A 26,037-nucleotide genomic window follows, 5' to 3' on the forward strand; every position below is an offset into this window, starting at 1 on the left:
GCTCCCCACATCGGAGGTTCGCGTCCTCCCTCGGGCATGGGAGTGTGTGTGTTGTCCTTAGCGTAAATTAGTTTAAGTTAGATTAAGTAGTGCGTAAGCTTTGGGACCGATGACCGCATCAGTTTAGTCCCATAAGACCTTACCACAAATCTGCAAAAAAAATAGGAACTTTGGCTCAAGTTTAAAAGAATAGTTGACCTTACACTGGATACATGTGTGCGCAATAGGTAGTTCGTGATGGGAGGAGCCTCCATGGTGTACAGTCAGGGTAAGGAAATTCCTAAAGAAACAGAGACTACTGCATAATAAGTGTGAAACAAATACAGTGTTGTAGACTGACAGATGTTGGATGAGACGTATCTGGTGGTCAAGAGAGCAATGCGCAAAGGCTTCAGCGACTGCCGTAGCGGAAGATCTTCTGCTAAAATTCTGGACGTATGTAAAGGCTGTTGCGGCACCGAAGCTGGTGTCCAGACACGCACGGAAGAGAAAGGCAACTGAAAGTGATGGTAGCAAAGCAAAAGCGGAAACGCTTAAATCCATTTTCAAATTTTCTTTCACAAAGGGCGAGCCAGGAGTATTGCGCCAGTTACCAATGAAAAGGTGTGTAAAGTTAAAGTCAGTGCCATTGAGAAATAGCTAAAATATTTAAAACTGAACAAAGTTCAAGGGCCCGACTGAATCATTATCAGATTGTTTACTGAATTTGCGGCTGAGTTAGCCCCTTTTAACAATAATCTAACGCCCCAGTAGTTGTAAGACAGTACAAATCACACCCGTGTACAAGAAGGGTAGCAGCAGTGGGCTACAACGCTACCTTCCAATATTCTTGACAACATCAGTAGACACCCGATTCTTTGATGACTAGAACTCCCATGTATGAATCAGCTTCAACCTTCTGATTACTTTACAAATGAGTTAATGCGTTAAATATTTGACGTTAAGCATGTAAGCGAGAAAAAAATTATAAAATATTCGAAATTACGTTTAAAGTTTGTTTTAAGTCGCTGAGTGCTCTCACTATCGAACACTGCCTGAGTATACTCTACGTAATTCGCGCACCGTTTTAAGCAATAGGTAGCTTTAACGCATCTCAATGTTTATAACGTCGTATCTCCTAAATATGTGCCGCAGAATGATAAATTTTGCAGGTACATTCATTGGTATACGTTGCGAATACAGTTAGTAGTGAAGAAGCAATACATTAAAACGCCATACCTGATGTGGCAGTTTTACTGCGAGAACAACGAAAATGTAGTAATCGATACACTTTTTTCCTGATGTGTAGTGAACACCTGACCCATTTAGGGGGACGCGACAGTTTTTGGCTTAAGCCCTAGAAGTCACGGCCGAGTTTTTCAGAGAACCTTCGCAGTCTCTGTACAAGCGTCCTACTCGACTAAGAACCAGGGGGGCACAATCTGTTCTGCTGCAGATGGTGCGTTTCGTCGAAACTCCGTGAACGAAGCTGGTGTTCTCAACCTTTCCTGCCAGTCTCTGGAATGATGTACCAGACCTGAGAGGCTAGATGACAAGCATAGTTTGTTCCAACGCGTCCCACAATCGGCAGGGGATTACACCAGTGCCGGCCGAAGTGGCCGAGCGGTTCTAGGCGCTACAGTCTGGAGCCGCGCGACCGCTACGGTCGCAGGTTCGAATCCTGCCTCGGGCATGGATGTGTGTGATGTTCTTAGGTTAGTTAGGTTTAAGTAGTTCTAAGTTCTGGGGGACTGATGACCCCAGATGTTAAGTTCCATAGTGCTCAGAGCCATTTGAACCATTTTTGATTACACCAGTTTCCTCAATAACTGCCGGAATCCACCTCATCTTATGATATCGGCAGGGATGTCATCACAATATCTGCTCGAGCAATTTTTTTAAGAGTACAATAAACTCCCGTTTATCCGAAATCCGCTTAATCCGAACAAATGTTTCCGATTTTCGCGGCTCACATTGGAGCTGTCTGACGTACCGCGCAGCTACGATTTTGGGTAGCTAGATACTTGACAACTTGAAACTTGTCTGCGCCTAGAGCCACGCATTCGCTGGTCTTTTTCGGCAGTCTACTGCTAATCAGTGCACTGGCGCGGTCAGAAGTCAGAGTGTCGTCAACTTGTGCGTGTGTTGGTTGAAGTTTTAGCATTTTTCTTGTTCGTATTGCGTGCTTTCATGCCACTGCTATCTATTGGAACTCCTCGAAAGAACAGAACGTTCAGTATTGCTCTATGCAGCGCGACTCAGCCCTGTCGAAACCGACAATGGGAGTGCGGCGCTACTTTCCGCCTGTTGTCGGTACATCAGACGAAGCAATTTAACAGTAAACGTACAACGTACTGTCGTGTTGCCGAGGGGGCTTGGGTAGGACAGGGGAGGCGGGATAGATGTGTCGAATGTTTTCATTCGATGGCTGTGACAGCCTGGTTTCAAAAGTCAAAACCTTTGTCTAGTGCGTCTATGTGTTTTCGATTAAACGCTTCGTTTTTGCGCTACCTGCTTTAAAATGTCCAGAGATAAAAGTGGCGAAAAGCCAAAAAAGAATCAGTTCAGTGTCGGTACAAAAAGCGCTGAACGTGACTACGGAGGCGAAACGAAAAAAAGAGTGTAATCTCGATGGAGCAAAAGCTTCGCGCTTTGCAGAGCCACCCGCGAAAGTTGTTGCGGATTTGAACGTCGGTAGGAGTACGATTAAATATTGGGAGACAAATAGATCAGAAATTGAAAAATGTCGTTCCATCCCCCCAAGCGTCAGGCAGCGCAGTGAAATCTCGAAAAACAATGAGAAAAGGTGCATATCCTCAGTTAGAAGAGGCTTTACTTTTGTGGCACGAACAAATAAGAGCCAAAGGTGTGCCAGTTTCAGATCCTCTACTTCGTCAAAAAGCGATGACTTTTTATGAGCTGATTGAAGGAAAGGAGCAAGAATTTCTCGGAAGTGATGGCGGGCAGGGTCGGTTCAATAAGCGGCACGGCATTCGTGAAATCGCCATCAGCGACGAATCATTATCCGGGGATGAAGCCGCTATCGCCGCTGATTTTAAGGAGAAACTGCACACAATCATCGACGCGTGCCCACTGCAATCGCAAATGGCGATATCGTTGGGTCACCACGGTAAATGTCGTCTGCTGCGGAACCCCTTGTTCTACAATGTGCGCCGAACGGCGAGCTGGTGCTTCACCAATACCTGCACTAGCTGTCACCATATCTGCCACGGATCGCCCCTCTGGCTAGCTGTTTAGAGTAGGCAACCCTCCGACTTGAGGCGCAGTCTTCCATCATCTCGTTGCCTCTTCGTGGGTTCACCGTCCCTCGACCACTTTCCACTGATGCTCACAACAGTAGCAAGCGAACACCAGATCAGCTTTGCCGTTTTCTAGATGCGCCGGACCGTGATAAATTACCCTTGGTCAGTAAATTTCTCCATTTGTGGCCCGTATCGTCGCTCGAATGATTCTCCATTCGCCTCTGCTCCGCTTTTACAGGGTGATTCACCTAAAACTTGCACCGCAAACATTGCGGTGCCACTGATGTAAGGTATTCACATAATTTTCATATATGAACATTTCATTATTAGAAAAAAAAAAAAATGTGATCCATAAGTTAGAAGTCAACAGTGGTAAAAATACATTTAACTGCATTTTATAACAGACAGCCGCGCGCGCGCGCGCGCGCGTGTGTGTGTGTGTGTGTGTGTGTGTGTGTGTGGTAATGAAAACTGTGTGAAAACCGCATATCAATAGCACTTTCGATTTCCGCAATGTTTGCGGTGCAAGTTTTAAGTGAATCACGCTGTATACTTTCTTTACCGCGTGACGTCGCCGCAACACCACCGAGCGGCATACATTCTGGCGGTAGGCAAAGGTCACGATGTTTTAGTGTATCAGTGTACGTATATGCTGGAGTATACAGTGCTACGCGGACTTCTCGGACCAACTGGATAATCCGTGCGGACCCCTAGTGAGGGCCAGAGCTGAATGTTGCGCCTACGGGCAGAACGTGTCAGCACGTACCGGCGCGGCGGCGTTGCCTGGGAGGCGAGCCAAGGCGGTGGCGTTGCCCGGAAGCGGCGGCGGCGGCTTTTTGTGCGGCACATGTGGGCCGGGCCGGCGCGGTGGTGGGGGGAGGCGGGGCCAGCGGCGCCACGCGGCCGCCGCCAGCGCCGCCATTCCCCGCGGGCGGCCGCCGGCGACGCAGCGGCAACCGCGACGCCGACGCCGACGCACGCGCGGTGAGTACCTGCAGCCACTTCCGGAAGCGGCGAGCGACAGTCGCCCTTCCCGACACTCACCGTCAACAACAGGTGTCGTGCGTGTTTTTAGAGGTGCATTCACGACCCACATTTCCGACTGCCAGCAGCAAAAGCGTCACCGTCCGTATGCTTCGTTTTAAATACGAATCACATTCACTTAATCAGTACATTGCGATGCAAACAGCCGAGAAGTTTGCTTTGTTCGAGATTCTTCCCGAGGGCAACCAAATTTTAGTCAGTAGCTCTTTTTACTAAAGGCTCAAACTACCCAGAATTTAAAAGAAATTCGACGTTTTGCGTACCGCGAAGGATCGATCACGCACGGTTGGTAGAAGCGAAACGTGTAGACAAATTTCCGTCCGTCGGTTGGAGACATAAACTACTCGGTCCATACTAGGATACCGTTCGAGCGCGGTGGAGCCTGTATCAGGCTATGTTTGTTTGCACGACCATTTCCCCGCAGCAGCTGTTAAAATCAGTCGTTATTGGTTTTTCCGTCTTACGCTTACAGCAATTCAACTGAAGAAAATTTTACACTATACGCGTTACGCTTTTATTTACAAAGCACCTTCCGTGGTTATACTACAAATTGGATACGTATGTTTCTCCTTTTGCAGAATAACCACGGAAGCCGCTTAATAAATAAAAGCGAAACGACGTCCGATGCAAAATTCTCTTCAATTAAATTGCAGTAAGCTTAGGACGGAAAAGCCAATAATAAATGACGGTACCAGGCTGGTTGAACAGCAGACACTACGCGTATGTGAATAAGTGTGGTGTGAAATGTCGCAAGTTTCTTTACTTGTGGGAGTAACAGAAATGCCGAAAGTATCAATCGACAGGCGCTTACTCTGCGAAATCGAATTGCTGGAATCAGTATCTAGCGAGGGCTCCGGAAACAATACATAATATTTTACATTTTAAAGACGGCATAAATAATATTAGGCGAATTACTTCTCGTACTTGTTACCAAGCGTCACCCGGGAAATGAGCGATAAAAACTTCGTAGTATACGGTATGGTGGAAAGAGGCTATTGCAACGCACATTACAGTAATCTGTAAAGTTTAAATGCAATATCGACGTGAGTAAACACAGAGCAAAAACTGATTTAGACAAGGAGGGGTCTTACTGTAACAACCATCTCGGCTTTCCCTAGACGACAATTGCGGAGTGATCAAAGAGGATATCTCCCGGATACGAATTGACAACGCTAAAGAAATTGGAAACACGCACTGGCGAAGGCAGCACGGCAGAGGAAGTTCGGCTTTAAGGCGTGAGCCGGCGGACGTCGGCAGGTAGCCGGTCAGTGTAAACATGGCGACACGCGCCTACGCTGACGTCAGCGCCCGCGCCCACGGCGTCACGTGGCCAGCGGGCTAAAAGCGTAGCCGACACACTGCGCCTTGGGTTACTTGGCACTCCGCGTTTGTAAACACGCCCTCCGCAATCGCGACTGCCATCCCACAGATCTCGAAGCGCATTCTGCTAAAACACTACCCGTCATTCCTAGTACCGATAATACTTCCCGTCCGATGTGGCACGAAAGAAAGCTCCGCCGACGGTAAGGCATGCAACCGTCGTGGGAGTCTGACAAGTGGAACCATTGTTCCGTAGGTAACGCTCAACGTCTGCAGTAACTTTTCATATAAAAAAACCATTGTACCATGTATTTAAATCTTCTCCACTTTATTCAACGATGGGCCGTGGGAAGAACTGCTCGTGCATATGGGCCGTGGGAAGAACTGCTCGTGTATCTTTCTGCAAGCTTCCATTAATCTCACTTTTCGTCGTGCTACAGTCCGCTCCAACTGTGAGAAGTTTACAAAACCTTTAAGATTTTATCCCCAAAACAATTCCTGGGTTTCTATACGCAGCTTTTCGCAAAATAGTAGCCGTCCCTCTTCATATTTTTGTCATTTCAGAATTTTCAGTACTTCTATTACACGCCGCTCTCAGTCAAACTTGGGACTTTCATGTTTTTCATCTCAATGTCCCTATTAGTCCAACCTGGCACACATTCAGGCAGTTTAGCTTTGTTCTGAGTAAATATTTGATATGCGATCTCTCTCGTAGACAACAGAGTTCCAAAATACTGTCAAAGTTGTAAGCCTAATGTTTTACAAATAGCTCGGCATTTATTATCGCTCACTGTCAGGGTATTTATATGAAATAACTGATTCCAGCTGCGATTTAACAGTTGGTTAGTTGAAGAAAACTATTTCAACGCTTCAGAATATACACTGTTTTACATTTCTTTATATTAATAGCTACTTTCCAGTCTTTACACTTGTTTAGCACTTTTTGTTGTCTTACTGGAGAGTACTACAATTTTCATTAGATAACACTTCCTCATGGATAACCGCATCATCTGTGAATCGTCTGTTAGTGCACTGTACCCATGGAAATTCTTGGACAAACTGAAAGTGGTCGTACTTCGCTATTTTTCCGTGTTATACACTGTCACAAATTAAGCCGCACGTACTTTTTCTCATGTAAACTCTCTCCTGATTTCTTCGACTCAGTAACCGTTTTGTTTTAGCTCTCTTGTGAATGATGACTAAGGCTGTAAATTCAAAATGGTTTAAATGGCTCTGAGCACTATGGGACTTAACTTCTGAGGTCATCAGTCCCCTAAAACTTAGAACTACTTAAACCTAACTAACCTAAGGACATCACACACATCCATGCCCGAGGCAGGATTCGAACCTGCCACCGTCGCGGTTGCGCGGTTCCAAACTGTAGGGCCTAGAACCGCTCGGCCACCCTGGCCGGCGGCTGTAAATTCCCAGTAGACGATGTACAATTATTCTGAAGTTACATATAACTAGGTATAGCTGTTCATGCTGTTACACTCAAACTAACGTTGATTTGACATCATTCTGCGAACAATTACGAGCAAGACAAGAGGGATCGCTGACTGTCTTGTGAAATGCAAAGACGCACAGTTCTCCCGACTGTTATAATTTGAGTTTATTTCTGATGACGGGGTAAACTCAAAACGCTACTCAGTCAAGGCGTCTGTTATCGCTGGAAAGATGTCTACCACTATTCTGAAAGTGTTCTGTTCATAATTGACGTTATTGCATGTTCCAATACAGGACTATATATGACTAAATGTGACACATTTTTCCTCATCAATATCCTACATAACATACTGATAAGCCTACACAATTTATGCTTTGCTAGATATTTGTTCCCTAATTAATCAAGTAGAGAAACTATTCCTCACACAGTTAGCAGACTACATATTTTTCAGTATCACGCAACACTATATTAGGTCTGTGCTTGTACAGCTGATGGCGTGAATAAACATGCAGAGCTGTCTGTGATTCGAATTGAGAATTAGAACATCAATCATGTGGTTGTCTCAACTGCTGTTTTAACAAGTCGTAACAAATGGCTCTGAGCACTATGGGACTTAACATATGTCATCAGTCCCCTAGAACTTAGAACTACTTAAACCTAACTAACCTAAGGACATAACACACATCCATGCCCGAGGCAGGAATCGAACCTGCGACCGTAGCAGTCGCGTGATTCCGGACTGAAGCGCCTAAGGCCGGCCGGAGCGGACGAGCGGTTCTAGGCGCTTCAGTCTGGAACCGCGCGACCGCTACGGTCGCAGGTTCGAATCCTACCTCGGGCATGGATGTGTGATGTCCTTAGGTTAGTTAGGTTTAAGTAGTTCTAAGTTCTAGGGGCCTTATGACCTCAGAAGTTAAGTCCCATAGTGCTCAGAGCCATTTGAACCATTTGAAGCGCCTAGAACCGCTCGGCCACCATGGTCGGCAAGTCGTCACTCTTAATACACACCGCAGTAGGTGTGGCAGGTTGTAACGCCACAAGAATAATTTTTTACATGCCTCCACATGGACGGTAATTCTACTCGCCACAATTCCTCGTTTGGTACGAAACTGGTATATATGAGGCGGTAAGGGACTTGAAAATAAATTTTATGCAACTAATAAGAAGGTTCCTTGCGTGTTACCCAGTTCAAATCATCCACATTTCTGTAACATTCCCACATGAAATGGAAAGACTAATATCCATTATATGACCTAACAAGTACACATGCCACACGACGCAGAAATACTTCAGTATAGGTGACAAGGAGCAGTTTGTAAGAAGTCTGCCAAAGCGCAGTGTGGAGCTTAATCTCCCGTCGACACGGAGTCGTTAGGCCCAGTACACACACAAATGGGGTGGCGTGACGCAGACGAGGCAGGGACGTGAACAACGCACGCGGGGGCGCAGCTGCAGTAGGGACACAGCAGCACCGTCGCGCTACCACTGTCCAACCACAAAATTCTTTGTTTTGAGTGGAAGGGCAATAAACGCAGACACCGAGGGACAGTGCATGTCTTTATATATCGAGGGGAAATAGTCCCGATGCTGCAAAATTGTCACTTGACGGTGTGAATGAAACAACTCTGTAACTGCAACTTGCAACGAAATAAACTTCTCTCATCATTCGCTTAGCCAAAAAGTTGTAGCTGTATATTAAATATCTGAGAGTTGTGATGCAGTAGTGTAACATCTAGTCGTAACTGACCAAAAATTCCTCGTTACAGGACACATTTTCCTACAACGTGTAACAGATTTTGCCGTTATAGTGAGGAACAAGAGATCCTTTCACGCACGACTACATTCCATTATTTACCTTGTCGCACAACAAATGAAATGTACTGTAGTTTCAAATTGCTATAAAATATGATTTCGTGTGTGTGTGTGTGTGTAATTTCTTAACGTTCTTACATGTTTTAACACGTTCGTCTCACTAAACTACAGTGTGAGTGCTGAAGTTCGATGTCGTGCGCCCAGAAGATTGTACAATGCATCTAAAAAGTCTGGCAAATTTCTGTTTATGGTAAGCAATACGGAGGCGTGCTGAAAAGTAGCGCCTCAGATTTTTTTATACTGTTCCCATTATCGGTTGGGGTATTATGTGTCATGTATATTATTCGGTAGACTTCCAACTTCGCTGATGCAAGTTGCAACCCTATACTGCTACAGGGCAACGAATTATAGACAGCAACATGGGTGTTATGTAAAATAATTATGTTGGTCCGTCACAGACAGCTTGCTCCAATCGAGCTAGCACAACGTGAATAGTGAATTTGGACGTCTGTCTGGCAAAACCAATTGACTGAGCACAGAAAATGGAATACTGACTGCCGGTCGATGTGGCCGAGCGTTCTAGGCGCTTCGTCCGGAACCGCGCTGCTGCTACGATCGCAGGTTCGAATCCTGCCTCGGGCATGGATGTGTGTGATGTCCTTAGGTTAGTTAGGTTTAAGTAGTTCTAAGTTTAGGGGCGTGGAATGTCAGATCCCTTAATCGCGCAGGTAGATTAGAAAATTTAAAAAGGGAAATGGATAGGTTAAAGTTAGATATAGTGGGATTAGCGAAGTTCGGTGGCAGGAGGAACAAGACTTTTGGTCAGGTGATTACAGGGTTATAAATACAAAATCAAATAGGGGTAATGCAGGAGTAGGTTTAATAATGAATAAAAAAATAGGAGTTCGGGTAAGCTACTACAAACAACATAGTGAACGCACTATTGTGGCCAAGATAGACAAGAAGCCCACGCCTACAACAGTAGTACAAGTTTATATGCCAGCTAGCTCTGCAAATGATGAAGAAATTGAAGAAATGTATGATGAGATAAAAGAAATTAGTCAGATAGTGAAGGGAGATGAAAATTTAATAGTCATGGGTGACTGGAATTCGATAGTAGGAAAAGGAAGAAAAGGAAACGTAGTAGGTGAACATGCATTGGGGGTAAAAAATGAAAGAGGAAGCCGCCTGGTAGAATTTTGCACAGAGCACAACTTAATCATAGTTAACACTTGGTTCAAGAATCACAAAAGGAAGTTGTATACATGGAAGAAGCCTGGAGATACTAGAAGGTTTCAGATAGGTTATATAATGGTAAAACAGAGATTTAGGTCCCAGGTTTTACATTGTAAGACATTTCCAGGGGCAGATGTGGACTATGACCACAATCTATTGGTTATGAACTGTAGATTAAAACTGAAGAAACTGCAAAAAGGTGGGAATTTGAGGAGATGGGACCTGGATAAACTGAAAGAACCAGAGGTGGTAGAGAGTTTCAGGAAGAGCATAAAGGAACAATTGGCAAGAATGGGGGGAAAGAAATACAGTAGAAGAAGAATGGATAGCTTTGAGGGATGAAGTGGTGAAGGCAGCAGAGGATCAAGTAGGTAAAAAGACGAGGGCTAGTAGAAATCCTTGGGTGACAGAAGAAATACTGAATTTAATTGATGAAAGGATAAAATATAAAAATGCAATAAATGAAGCAGGCGAAAAGGAATACAAACGTCTCAAAAATGAGATCGACAGGAAGTGCAAAATGGCTAAGCAGGGATGGCTAGAGGACAAATGTAAGGATGTAGAGGCTTTTTTCACTAGGGGTAAGATAGATACTGCCTACAGGAAATTTAAAGAGACCTTTGGAGGAAAGAGAACCACTTGTATGAATATCAAGGGCTCAGATGGAAACCCAGTTCTAAACAAAGAAGGGAAAGCAGGAAGGTGGAAGGAGTATATAGAGGGGGCGATGTTCTTGAGGACAATATTATGGAAATGGAAGAGGATTTAGACGAAGATGAAATGGGAGATATGATACTGCGTGAAGAATTTGATAGAGCACTGAAAGGCCTAAGTCGAAACAAGGCCCCAGGAGTAGACAACATTCCATTAGAACTACTGACAGCCTTGGGAGAGCCAGTCCTGACAAAACTCTAACATCTGGTGAGCAAGATGTATGAGACAGGCGAAATAAGAATATAATAATTCCAATCCCAAAGAAAGCAGGCATTAACAGATGTGAAAATTACCGAATTATCAGTTTAATAAGTCACGGCTGCAAAATACTAACGCGAATTCTGTACAGACGAATGGAAAAACTGGTAGAATCCGACCTCGGGGAAGATCAGTTTGGATTCCGTAGAAATATGGGAACACGTGAGGCATTACTGACCCTACGACTTATCTTAGAAGCTAGAATAAGAAAAGGCAAACCTACGTTTCTAGCATTTGTAGACTTGGAGAAAGCTTTTGACAATGTTGACTGGAATAATCTCTTTCAAATTCTTAAGGTGGCAGGGCTAAAATACAGGGAGCGAAAGGCTATTTACAATTTTTACAGAAACCAGATGGCAGTTATAAGAGTTGAGGGGCATGAAAGGGAAGCAGTGGTTGGTAAGGGAGTGAGACAGGGTTGTAGCCTCTCCCCGATGTTATTCAGTCTGTATATTGAGCAAGCAGTAAAGGAAACAAAACAAAAATTCTGAGTAGGTATTAAAATCCCTGGAGAAGAAATAAAAACTTTGAGGTTCGCCGATGACATCGTAATTCTGTCAGAGATAGCAGATGACTTGCAAGAGCAGTTGAACGGAATGCACAGTGTCTTGAAGGGAGGATATAAGATGAACATCAAGGAAAGCAAAACGAGGATAATGGAATTAAGTCGGATGCTGGGGGAATTAGATTAGGAAATGAGACACTTAAAGTAGTAAAGGAATTTTGCTATTTGGGGAGCAAAGTAACTGATGATGGTCGAAGTAGAGAGGATATAAAATGTAGACTGGCAATGGCAAGGAAAGCGTTTCTGAAGAAGAGAAATTTGTTAACATCGAGTATAGATTTAAATGTCAGGAAGTGGTTTCTGAACGTATTTGTATGGAGTGTAGCCATGTATGGGAGTGAGACTTGGACGATAAATAGTTTGGATAAGAAGAGAATAGACGCCTTTGAAATGTGGTGCTACAGAAGAATGCTGAAGATTAGATGGGTAGATCACGTAACTAATGAGGAAGTATTGAATAGGATTGGGGAGAAGAGGAGTTTGTGGCACAACTTGACAAGAAGAAGGGATCGGTTGGTAGGACATGTTCTGAGGAATCAATGGATCACCAATTTAGTATTAGAGGGCTGCGTGGAGGGTAAAAATCGTAGAGGGAGACCAAGAGCTGCAGTACGTATTGGAAGATGAAGAAGCTTGCACAGGATAGAGTAGCTTGGAGAGCTGCAGCAAACCAGTCTCAGGACTGAAGACCACAACAACAACAAGTTTAGGGGACTGATGACCTCCGATGTTAAGTCCCGTAGTGCTTAGAGCCATTTGAATTATTTTTTTGGAATTCTGACTGTACGTGTTTAGCCTAATTGCAAGAGGAATAGTGTTAAATTCGATCGTATCCTCTGCTGCTGCTGCTGCTGCCTGTGCACATTTGTATTGCAGTAAATGTTTTCACCTCCTTAAAATAATTTCTGCAAAAAATAACACAGGAAAACCAGAGCGTTCAACAGCATAACTTTGTCCGCCCTGGAAAGTGAAAAAGACAGTGCCATTTTTTGAAAGTAACATCCGTAATTGTGTAATAACCGTTGCAAAAATATGCAAAATGGTGTTTTACACCACATACAATGTCTACATCAAGGAAGCGCAAATGTATAAGCATTAATAAAATAGGTAAGCATAAAACATCCAGAACACAGAATGCTTCAGTTATACAGAGAGCAAGATCCCATTTCTCATTCATTACTCGCTGTTAACACACGCCATTTGTACGACAATACGTGAACGAAAACAGTTATTCAGTGTTTGCTGAACAAAACTTTTAGTGCAGACAAGATAAATTTGTGTATACAGTATATAGCTAACTCTGCCGTTAGATCTGCGGTTGTCTGCCTGTAGTTTTAAAATGAGAATAGATATTAACGCAATGTAAATTTAAAATGTCATTGTAACTGTCTTCATAAATCACAATCGAATAAACTCGGCCATAAAGTCGACCAAACATCAGAGTTTGTCACTTATTTACTCGGGACAGGGAAGGGGTATCGTTTTCCTTCCACCGTTAAAAATAATTTTAATATGTTAGCTATATTTCATATGTAGCAATCTATGTCCTCAAAGCCACCAAACGTAAACTGGCCAGCGACTACATTCTTCACAGCAAACTTTTTAAAATATGTCCGGAGTTTTACTTATTTGGGAAGTATCACAGTAAAGAAGACAAAAGTAGTTCATTATCAAGCTGTAATATCAGACTATAAGATGCGGAAAACAATTTTTTCAGCGAATTGTTTCCTAAAAACCGAATGACAAAAGACTGCATAGCTGAGCACATGCGTGGATCCGAAAAACAGTGGTTTGTAATTAATTACGCGAATTATAGTGTTAATGAGTAAATAAAACACTTTTTGAGGCACATCGGATGACTCCAAATCGATGATGGCAGCAGTCCCTTCGGTGCGCCACTCATGATGACAAACGGAATTGTCGCGGACCACGGAGCGACGCGTCCCAGCGACGCAGTCTCTGTGTGAATCGCTTCATTTGTTAACCCTTTCGGTCACGAATTATTTTTTTCTTTAAAAAATTCAAGCCTTTGCTATACAGTTATTCGAATTAAATTATGACTTTTCAGATGTATAAAATATTCCGAGGTGCCTCCAAGGGGAGATACAACGCATCCCCAAATGAGAACATTGTGTTCAAGTGGGTGCAGAATAAGTCTAAAAGCCAAAGTATTTTATTTGATTTTATTTCACCGAAATACTTAAATTACACAAATGAAGCATTTGCATATCGATTGGAATTCACGATATCCAGTGTTTTATGGCGCTATACGATGTTACTTTATTTGGATAAAAACGTATGGGGCCTGAAGATGGCAAAATGAATTGTCAAAACTGGTTGCTTTCAAAATAAAATAAAATAAAATATCTTAAAGTGTACGGCTGTTGGTGAAGTTTATTGACATAGAAAAATTCATTTTATGTCGATTTCGAGGTGGGCTCACGGCCGTATGGGTTTTTTCAGCGCTTACATGGTGGAATATGTTTCAGGTTGCAAAACCGGCTATAAACCGTCGAAAATGGTCGTCGTAAACCGTGTTTGGTTTCAAAAGGAGCTAACTGCATATTGTCTTCGGGTGCAAAGCCCGCTAAATGCCCAATAGACGTGGCTGTCGCCCTGCCACGTCCTGCCACGCACGTGAACAGACATCAGACTTACCAATCTGGACATTCAAAGCTATCTTTCAGTCTGTTACTATTAGAATAGATATTTTTCTTATTGAGCTTTAGGTTGGCTGCGCTGTAACAAATTCGTACGCAACACTAACATTCTCGCTGCCAGTGCATTGTCGTTTGAATGGGACGAGTGTTTCGTGATTATCTCACTGTCACTCATCATGTAACTGACGGTCTTGCGTGTCGGTTACTCACCTTACAATAAATCGTATGATATAAAACGTCTAATATTACCTCCATCATTATCCTCTTGTTCAAAATTGTCGCCAGGATCATCTGGTAGCTCGTGAATTTCTGATGAATTAAGGAGCTCTATAACTTCTTCTGTAGGTGGCCTTCGTCTATCTTGGACTGGGGCAATGTGAAATCACCGCAAGATGACTAAAAAGACAGCGAAATAATGTCCTAAATTTCTACGCTATTACAGCCTTTCAATCATTATGTTCTCATTTGGAGACATGTATAAAGTTATAAATATACCACTTGCGTTTCGTTCTGAAAGACACGTTTAGTTTTCACCTTCAAGAATGCATCTTTCTACGCACAAATAATTTTGTTTAACGTAAACTCAGAAGATATTAACAGGCTGATGGGAGGTACAAAGATTATTGGGAAGCATCCATGTGACTGTGCACATTCAGTTTTGTTTTGTGCTACCACAGATTGACTGGAGATGTCGACACAGTTATCAAATAAACTCTCTGCTTGTGACAATATAAGGACAAAAATCACAAATGGTAAAATTTAACGAATTTTAATATACTAAGCATTTCTTTAGTATGTCCTTATAATGAGGACACCATGACCGAAAGGGTTAGTAGCGCCAAGCACCGCCACGTGCCCGCATGACGTTCGCGCCACGTCATTGGTGTGTGAACTGGGCCTTTCCGCGTAAAAAATTAAAAACCACTGTTTTAGGGTTTTAGGAACCGCGCATGTTGCGCTCTACAGCCTTCCTCATTCGGTTTGGAGGAAACTATTCGGCAGAAAAAAATGAAAAAGGAAAAAGATCTTCCACATGTTATAGTTGACATGGCAGCTTGATAACATTACACAATTAATGAGAATGTTGAATCTGTGCAGTTACAACGTTGTGCTGCTGAAAATCTCTGGTTTTTATATGCTACTAACTGCAGAAAAAGAAACCTTATTTTGAAGAAGTACAATAAAAAAGGTCAAAATCTGTGCAAGCAACAGCAGAGGAAAGGGAAAAACGTAACACTGTTCCTGTTGCAGCTACACTAAACATGTATATTCTCCATCATCAATCAATGAGTTTTGTCAGACAAGACGTGCAAATCCTGTGTTCACTTGGTTCTTGTTCACAGAAATTCCGTTTTTCCGCTGGGAGCACTGCCACATATCAAGTAAGGGTTTCTTCTTAACACATATTCTGCAGAATATGAAAAACTGTAATGTTATCTGACTGCAGGTTTCTTTTCCCAGTACCTCTCGGCTTCGCTGCAATGTTTTGACAAATTCACAGTTGCTGGATGTTTTCCTTCCCCTTAGTGTAGTACGGTCGTCAGATGAAATCTGTAACCAGACATACTCAGTTATTATGAATGAGTCTCTGTGCAACCGTGGTCTAGTGCGCTAACATCCCTGAAATTCTCTGGTTCCATCTGCGCAAACGACATCCGTTGTTTTTGGCGTTGACAGTGACTGGAATCCTGGCGTGTGAATGAAAGAATATTTTGTTTCTCTCTATAAGGGCAAAATCTCTTTCATATGGTCGGAAACTATGCCCTGTAATGACGAACATCTGGTCTTCCGCAGTACATATTTACGGATTATGAAATTTTGGAATAGTATCCTATTTTGAACACATCTCACAAAATCAGCATTGTTTAGGCTTACGTTCAAATGGAAATCATATGAAAAATAAGGATTATGATCAAAACATTCCAGTTTCGTTGTTTTTTTCTCTAAATACTGTCCTTCACTTTGTGTCAGAAGTACTTCCATATTATGTTAGTCAATCTGGAAACGTTCAGAATATATGTTCAGTTCTTTTAATACACCTAAGATGCCATATCTTTCCTCTTTTTTCAATAATAACGGATGTGCACAATAGGCTTATGTTTTTCGCTGCTCAACATTTATGAGTTACAAAATCTCCAGCGCATCATTTTCTAATCCATTCGCAGCACGACCGGTCCGCGCCTCTGTGGCAGCGCCACTTCACTGTGAACTGCTCACGCCCCGCCCACACCACGTCCCTGACTCACCGCCGCCAGGCGTCCGCGCAACGACATTTCTGTGAAAATTAGAGCGAGCCTTAGAGCGAGCGAGTTGGCGCAGTATTTGCAGCTGCGATCAGTCAGAGCTTGTTACTTCGTTTATCTCTTTAGTTGTTTTATTATCTACCTTAAATTCAGCTACCGAGCGAGTTGGCGCAGCGGGTAGTCCACCAGACTCGCATTCGTGAGGAGGACGGTTGAAATCCCCGTCCGGCCTTGCTGATTTAGGTTTTCCGTGATTTCCCTAAATCGCTTCACGCAAATACCGGGATGCTTCCTTCAAAAAGGGTGCGGCTCGTTTCCTTCCCATTCCTTTCCTAATCCGAGCTTGTGCTCCGTCTCTAATGACCAATCCTGTCGACGGGACGTTAAACCCTAATCTTCCTTCTTTTCTTTTTTTTCTCAAGCACAGTCACTTTCAAGTATCTCGCTGGTAAGAGTCGTTCTCGTCTCCCTTGTCCCATTCAAGGCAGTCAGGCTCATCAGTCTAGCCATCCTCGAGCCCGGCTGCTAACAACTTTGCAATTACTGATATACAACAGCGAGTGAACGGTGATGTGTGAAGCGAAAATAACAACGTTCTTCAGAAAGCAATTAATAAAGATCAGGCTTGTGAATGTATTATTACAGTCATCAACAAGACGGCGAACACGGCGAGAAACTTTCTATAAAAAGTGCTGCAGTGAACTTGACAGTATCCTGCGTGGGATCGCACTGCGTCATGTATGAAATAGCTGGCATACCACAATAGGCGTGAATCACGGGCAATACGACCAGCGTCCGTGCATCACTGTAGGGAGTCTACTGTGTTCTTGGAACTCGTCTGCTTCTGACAGCCTTGCATCATGAATGCCCAAACCACTGCTTGTAACTAATTTCTTCGTTACTGTGACTTCGGTACTGCAAGGGGACTTCAGAATACAAAAGATTTAATATACCGGACGTGTTTAATCGTGGGCTGTTGCTAAGAATTGTGTTCAGCAGAAATAATCTAGGAGGAAATTTCAGACACGACAGAGGAGCACTTCATTATAGCCCCTTAATATGTACAAATGCAACTTTCTTTTCAATGGACCTTACAGGGAGTGACTTTGAACACAATTGCTACACACAGAGAGTGGTTGCCAACTGAGACTACATTTCTAGGTGGTAGCCAAATGAAAACGAGACAGAAGGGGAAAAGTAAGAAATAGGTTTATTATTCCAAAAGTAATTGCCATAACTGTTTATACGTTTATCCCTCTGTGAGATAAGACGGCCATAGCCTTCATGGAAAAATATTTACGGTTGTCTACGGAACAATGATTGTATCTTGGCGTGCACCTCTTCGTCCAAATCAATTCGAAGGCCACGAATGTCCTTCTCCAGGGCACCAAAAATATGGAAATCTCATGGGGAGGGATCGGAACTGTACGGAGAATGTGTTAAGGGCTTCTCATCGAAATTTCTACAGCTTAGTCGAAACTCTTAGCAACATTTGGGACCCCGTTGTGAAAACTATTCAAAGTACCTCGCGTTGAAGTCCGCACTAAATTTCGAACTTCAGTAAAAATATCGACATCTTGGAGTTTTGTCCTCTTTTACGTTTGGCATCCTTTTTTTCTTGCTTTTGCAACAGCGTTCTGTTTTGTGTACCATGGGGCATCAGTTCTGCCTCTTATTAATTTATTTGGTATAAATCTCCCAATTACCGTAAAAACTATTTCTTCGAATTCAAGCCACACCTGCTTTACGCTTACATAATTAGTTTGTAAGGACTGGAGACTGCCTCTTAAGAAGGCGTGAAGCGAATTTAACTCTGCTTTTCTAAATATATACATTTACTGCGTTCGGTTGATACGGTATTCAGTCTGCCTAAAACGACCATGCAGCCCTTATGTACATCCCAACTTGCTCATTAGTTTTTGCTAACAGGTCAAGTATGCTTTCGTTGTCATTTACACTTCGAGTGGGCTCTTAGGCTAACTGCTGAAAATAATTTTCAGAGAAAGCATTTCGTACGATTTCGAACGATATTTTATGCCTACCAATGACTTTAAACATGTATTTTCGCCAATATGTCGAGGAAAGACTGAAGTCGCCGCCAACTATAATTTTATGAGACACAAGTTTTCTTTGTACTGTTTAGCAACTGTATCACCTGAGTCGGGGATCGGAAAAAGGAACCAATTATTAATTTATTTCGGTTGTCCTGTCAGGAATCTGCAGCATACGCGGTCGCAGAACCGTCTGAGCTTCTGATTCAGTCCGTCCCCCAGCTCTCTACCAAAAGTCCGTAATCGGTCCTGTCCATGGTGAGCTCTGCCTTCATCCCGCAAGAAAATCGTCTTTACCAGTTCTCACAGTAGCCAGAAATCAGGGAGAATCTCTTCTGGTCCAGGGAGAAACACGCCATTAGTGCCGACATGATGCCTGTAGCTGGCTGCTGCCTGTGCTCTTCGTGGCTTCCGGAAGGACCCGTCCCTCATCCGGGATGACTCTCACCGGTACGCACACAGAGAACACACACCGAACTTCTTCTCCTCGTTGGCACCTGTATCCCTAAGGGGACTCATTATGCGCAGGATGTGCCATTTAGATCTGATACTCTGAAACGTAAGATCTACTAATACTCCTTGAATCAAGATAATGCGATGCACCCCCCCCCCCCCCCCCCCATCTATCCGGAATACGAAATGCGGGTGGCAGTTTCCGAACTACCACCTGTCCTCCTCATCTTAAAAAACAGCCTTGACAACGCACCCTGCAATTACTAACTCTCCCGTCATCAAATGAAATTGTTTATCTTTCTGCAGATGTTTTAAATAGTGAAATGTTGAAAAAACTTCGACTGCGTGTTATGCTAAGGCGAGTTTGGGCTGTCACTCGCTTTCAGTTAGCGTAATACATATGTAAATTCGTTAGTATGCATCAATGAACCTAGAAGTATTTGCGATCGCACACAGTGGAGGGAAAAGGAATTAAAAAGCAGCTGCAGTGTTCAAAATATGGTCGATAAAGACATTACACAGACGAACACATAAATGTGTTAGCCGGACAGAGTGGCCGAGCGGTTCTAGCGCTTCAGTCTGGAACCGAGCAACCGCTACGGTCGCAGGTTCGAATCCTGCATCGGGCATGGATGTGTGTGATGTCCTTAGGTTAGTTAGGTTTAAGTAGTTTTAAGATCTAGGGGACTGATGGCCTCAGATGTTAAGGCCCATAGTGCTACGAGCCATTTGAAGCATTTCAAATATGTTACGCCAACTGAAGAAGAGTGAAAGCCCGAAACGCGTCTTGGCATAACTAAAGCCATATAAAAAGTGTCTGGTTGCTGTATTTCTCCAAGTATTCTTATCAGTTAACAGACAGTTACTGTGCAAAAAACATCCTGAGGCGTTGTATTTTAAGGCAAGTAGTTGATGTACGTAGTTGCTTACTTACTGGCGACTTATTAACTTTTACGTTGGTTGCATGGCAGGAGAGATTTACGCCAGGGGGCAGCCTACCGCAATGAGTACAGCACACGCTGAGTCGCGTCGGTGCCGAACCACACGCCGAGATGCAGATGGGCACAGAGTCTGGCGGCATGCGTGGGCGGCAGCTGGGGAGGGGAGAGGAGGGGCGGCCCGCCTCGCTCGACTTTTTCTGGCCCGGCCTCCGCGTCGACTCAATTGCCAGACGGCACGGCCGCAGCCACCACCCTACCCTGCCGCCGTGCCGTGCATGCCGCGGCAGCCGAAAACGTGTCACGCCACACTGCGTCCTACCGGTCGTCTCAGTTCCGTATGCATGCGACAAGCTTTCGTCAATGATACTGACTTTCTCGAGCTCCACAGCTGATTCTTGTTAATATTAATAAGAAACCACTACAGCTGCATTCACACACATTTAAAGTGTCACGATCAGTTTCATTCAGAAGAACATCATCAGGTTAAGCTGCCAAGGGTCCTCATCGAGTTGTGCTAATATCCTGACTTAAGAAGTCTAGTGTAAGTTAAGTGAAAAATTACTAAGGGTCTTTATGTCATGATTTTTCAAAAGAGGTTCGTGCAGGGATAGTGGATGAAGCGGGAAACACTTTGGACAGGGATAGGGCATATAGGTGGTGACCTGGACAAAATAGCTTCCCTGAGTCGTGGCACTGATATACACTTTGTCGTGCTGTTCCGACGTCATAATTGGCCATGCTTTAATGACCCTGTGATGCGGGTTCGTCTGGGGATACAGATGGTGCTGATGGCAGCCGACTTTGCGCATGTCTCTCTGCCACCAGTCGAGTCTATTCATAGATGGTACCTCTATAGGTATGTCTTACACCTGATTAGTATTGGAAAGGGATGAGTAGTACAGCTAATTCGTGGAAGTACAGGGGATGGGTCTTTTCTAGAATAAATCCACACAATAGGTTCCCCTACCTAAACATTATCTCTAGAAGATTTAAAAATACGGCAATAATCACTCACAAGACAGATTCTAATACACCACGTGACACACGTATTACACGTTATAAAGTAAAAGAAACCACTGAACAATCCTTCACCAAAATATGTAGCCAATAAAAAATTAAATTCAGCAATCTGAAGCTGAGCTCCAATCTTTAAACTGCACAATAGTTCGTATCACAGAGCAATGGCACAGACACACAGATGGTGTATGAAACGACAGACTTTTACTGTAGGACTACCTCAAAGGGTGGAGGATCATGCATTTATATCATAAGAGGAGCACAATTCAGATCAAAACATGAACTTAGCACAGTAAGTGAGGACAAACACCCTGAAATATCAGCTACTGAATTAATATGGCTTGACATCATCAAGAAACTAGTCATTTTGTGTGCATCGATCACCTACTGGCAGTGTGGACACTTTTTTCATTAAATTAGCGGGAGTTCTATATAAAGCCTCGAGCACAAAAGGCAACATAATTGTGTATGGAGATATAAACACAAATATCACACATGAAAGTAGTAGCATCCTCATAAATATTCTTCAGAGTTTTGGCATGTCCCTGTCGTCAATAGTGCAACTAGGGTTACTACAATGACTCCATCAATAATCGACCAAGTGGCCACAAATATGAACAGGAAAGGTGTGATGTGACTGTTTAAAGATCTTGGACTCTCAGGCTATTTCTGATAAATAATAACAGTAAAACTGGGTAAGTAAAAAATGCCTAAACTGCAGTCCTACAAAGATTTATCAAAAATGAAAAATTAAAATATTTTTAAAGAAAACTAGCACAATATAGCTGGAATGAAATGTGAAGAGAAATCCTTGAATATGAGAAATTCTCTGAATTCATAACATTATATAAATTAAATTTTGAAAAGACATTTACAAAAGCAACCACATCAGTATCGATGTTTCACAAAAATAGGAATTAAGAAGTCCGCTAAAGCGTCTGACTTCCATGAAAAACAGTCATATTGAACCACAGTTCTCAAATTTCTATCATAGGTAGAAAAAGATTTATAGAAAGGTGCTCATTACCACAAAAAGTCATTTAATGACAAAATAAGGTACAAGGCAGAGAGTAAAAGTAAAGCAGACAGGGATGTCGTTAAAAAGGATACAGGGAGAGACAAACAAGAGCATAATTACATGATCATAAGGGGAAGGGATACAGTAATAAATGATCAACACCACCTAGCAAACTATGCAAATGAGGATTTTTTCAAGCACTGCAGAGAAATTACAAAAAAAAGAAATCCCAAAAACAAATATAAAAATATGCACTAATTACAATGATGTTGCTACCAACCGCAGAGCATGACGTCAGTAAAAAATAAAAAGGGAGTACGTCTAGATGAGGTACCAATGTGTGTGCTGAAACAATGCATAAAGAGTCAGTCACATCATGGAAAATTCGATAGAGTTGTACCTCTGCCAAAGAAAGGTAAGGCAGAAGACAGAGAAAAAGCTGGAGGCGTTGAGGCGTTTGCAATAAGAGGAACAACTAAATAACTGGTCCCTAGCGGACAGGGCACAAAGATTAGAGATGACACATACCTCAATAAATCTAAAATTTTAGTAAAAAACTTACCAGAACTAAAATACATTAAACAGGATTTTTTCAGGGTGGTATATTAGGACCAATACTGTTCTGATATACATCGGTGACTTTGCCAATAGTATTAGTCATGGGGAAAAAATCCTCTTTGCTAATGGCAGCAGTATTATAGTCACTGAGAAAACAAGAGAACTCCTCGAAGAGAAAGTAAATTAAGCCCTCAAGGAAGCACACAGCTGGTAAATATGCATTAAAACGACACTGAACAAAGAAATCAAATACTATGTATTTTAATTTGAAGAGGGACAGTGACAGTGTTAAATTAAATATAGATAGCATCTTTATAGACTGTGTACGAAATACAAATTTTGTAGGAATCAGTATTGATTCTCAGTTGAACATCATCAGCACGTCATGCTGTTAGTCCTGTTATCAGCGTGTAACAGCCAGTGTCACTTCATTACATACCATTCATTTGTACACTCAGTTCTTAGCTATGGAATTCTTTCCTAGGGAAGAAAAGCACAGTTTTCCAACTAAAGAAAAGGGCCATAAGAAAAATAACCAAAAACAGCAGTCGCTCCCATTACAAAGAGCTGTTCAAAACACTGACGATTTTAATTACACCATGTGAGTATATTTACCAGTTAGTTGTACACATAAAAAAATAACATTGATAATTATTCACAAACAGCTCTGTCCGTGGCCGTGGAACATGATCTAGGCTGAACTTACATTTAGCAAGAAAGAATAAACATGTAACACAAAACGGTATTTTCTACCAAGCAATAACATTGCACAATAAACTTCCCAAAGAGAGTAAAGAAACTGCTAGAACAAACTTATTTAAAAAGGCAGTTAGAAAATATATGTTAACTCAAACATTCTGTACATTGAATGATTATTTAGATACCACAGAGTTGGTGTTTGATAAAAATGTTAACTCAAATAAATAATAAAACACTTGTCCTTCCACATCACTCTTTCACGTCATATTTTTTTCCTCCATTTTCTTATTTTCTCTAAAAACTTACGGCCCAAGATACGTAATGTATAATACTAGCACCTTTTCGTCTTTCTGAACTCAACATCTCGCTCACTAAAGATGGATGGTGAGTCAGTTTCTCACGCTAGCAGATGGGAAGATGAGGCGCACAAAATGGAAACAAAACAAGGTCACTATCGTTCTGACGTCAGCTGACAGTGTGCGTAGGGTTACATTATCAAACAATGTGTGCAATGAGTGGAGTAGTGGGTGTGAGAAATGAATTAACAGACTAGCACTAGCCTTTCACATTATTAAATAATTTCTTTGCAAAGCGGTATAGTACACTACGGATAAGTCGAATGAGGTAACACTGTCTTAAAGACAGACCCCGGTCTTCAGCCATAGTTATTTAGGTTTCCTGTGGTTTCCCTAAATTACGTGAAGCAAATGCCGTGATGAATCCTACTGTATGGCCACGGTCGACTACCTGCCCCATCCTTGTCAAATTACACCTGGAAGTATGTACATGTCTGCACATATGAATTGCATTATTTTTGTTGTTCTCGAATTGTAAATCCCTGGCATGTCCAATATCCTTGTATAAGTGATCTACGGATAAATAAAACTATATACTACAACCACTACTACTGTTTTTACTACTAAGCAACAACAGACATTTGACATTGTCTAAATTGGCGTATTATATATTATATAATACGGAACCAGTGGTTCTCTTTTTTAAATTTTGCTAAGAATTATTTTCTGCACTGTTAATTAGATCTGAAGCCATTGCTGCCTCATCATCAGATGGAGATGTTACAGGAACATTATCTGGACCATGTGCACGGATACCACGAGGCAATGCAAAGTAGGTACCCTAAAATGCAACCATGTTTTCGTTTCAAAAAATTTTCTTTAATTAAGTATCCGCTATTTAAGACAGCACTCCGATCCTAGGGACCAGGTAATGTTCCTGTAACATCTTCATCTGATGGCCAGCCTGCAGTGACTTGAAAACTTAGTTAACACAACAATAAGAAACAACTGGTTGTACATTACAGCCACATAAACTGCCAATTTAAACGGCAGTTGCAATAGCCCATCCCTGTGGGTATAGTGAATGTCTACATTGCCTGCTGGCATGGAGAAGTTGCTTTTCCACTGAATCATGAAGGGATTGGTACTCCTTCAGAATATCTACACGGCTGCCGCAGGTATACATAACAATATAACTCGTCAGTATTAATAGAGTTCATCATCATTATCATCATCAACAACAACATTCTCCTGTTAAGGTTGAAACATTTCCCTTTCGTATATCTCAAAAGCTTGGTGGCTTTCATCACCAGAAGTTCCTATTCCCTCAATAACGAAGTACCCTTCAAACTTTTTAAACAGAAGTAACAGTTTTATCCGTCGACGTCACAATTCACCACATTTTAGGCAACAATTTTTACCAGTATCGACGTGTTTTTAAAGCGATGCATCACTTAAATAGCATACTTTTGTTTACGCAATTACAAATACGAAAACAACTCACCTCGGCACTTAAGCGTTATTAACACGTCTGTACGGTTTGCTTTTATCGGCCAGTCACAGGACAAGGCACCCGCCATCAGACAAATGAATTCCTGGTTGTCAAACAGAACACTGTGATTGAGTGATGGAAAGAAACTGAGAGACGCCATGTTGATTTAGGTGTTTCCAAAGCTAAGGTGCATTATTTGGTGGCTTTCACACTTATGAACTACAAAACATGGACTTGTGCAAAAGTGTAGGAAGAAGAACCGTCGGCGACTAAAATCGTTCCAAGGATAGACGTCGTTGAAAGTAAGGTATTTTCGTTCGACTTCACATCTAGAACCATAGCTTTTTAGGCGGAGAATGAACTAACATTTTTAGATTATTTAGGAAAAAGTCAAAATCCAGTTTCAACATTCAATAGCTATCAGTTAACAACACCAGAAAACTGCTATTCTCAGATTTAAGACACGGGCACAGCGGAAATACCAAAATTACGCCACATTTCGTAAAAACCGTCATTTTGCCTTATGTTGTCGAACTGCCGATTTTGCGATACGTCGACAAAACCGCCGCTTTTGCGCTGTCGTTGCTACCCTTTAGGAATCTCGCTTTTTGCGGTAATGAAAGTTGCTGACAATCGTTGGTGCTTGAGAGAACAAGACAACAATATAAATTAGTGGTACTCTGCAAAATATCATTTTGAAAATTATTATTTAAGTATTTTGTCAGTTGTGACCCGACGATGGCCTAATAACATGAAGGCATTCATGACCAAATAAATAATATTTCGGAGAACATTAGAACTATACGCCGGATAGGTAACTCTCCCTTCTCCGGGAATTAACGGTCTTACCAAAGTAAGAATCTGGGTTTCCCGACTTGAAGGTCACTTGTGAAACAACAGGCCATGTTATACGGTACTGGTAATCTGTGCTTGATACGCAGCAGCAAACACACCTTTACAGATGTTAAATA

At 42.4% G+C, this 26,037-nt stretch overlaps 1 protein-coding gene across 3 annotated transcripts in view; it reads right to left on the minus strand.

The window, feature by feature from the left end:
* Positions 1–26,037, minus strand: part of LOC126483710 (E3 ubiquitin-protein ligase MIB1-like) — a 469,781-nt gene that overhangs the window by 61,729 nt on the left and 382,015 nt on the right. Inside the window, exon 1 of one of the 3 annotated variants that reach the window (XM_050106806.1) lies at positions 19,980–20,000. The exons of the other annotated variants lie outside the window; for them this stretch is intronic. The gene's annotated coding sequence lies outside the window, so the exon portion shown is untranslated. Of the gene's footprint in view, positions 1–19,979; positions 20,001–26,037 lie in introns of those variants that run through there. 3 annotated transcript variants of the gene reach the window in all.

This window comes from Schistocerca serialis, chromosome 6 (assembly GCF_023864345.2).
Source record: "Schistocerca serialis cubense isolate TAMUIC-IGC-003099 chromosome 6, iqSchSeri2.2, whole genome shotgun sequence".
Lineage (NCBI taxonomy): Eukaryota > Metazoa > Arthropoda > Insecta > Orthoptera > Acrididae > Schistocerca > Schistocerca serialis.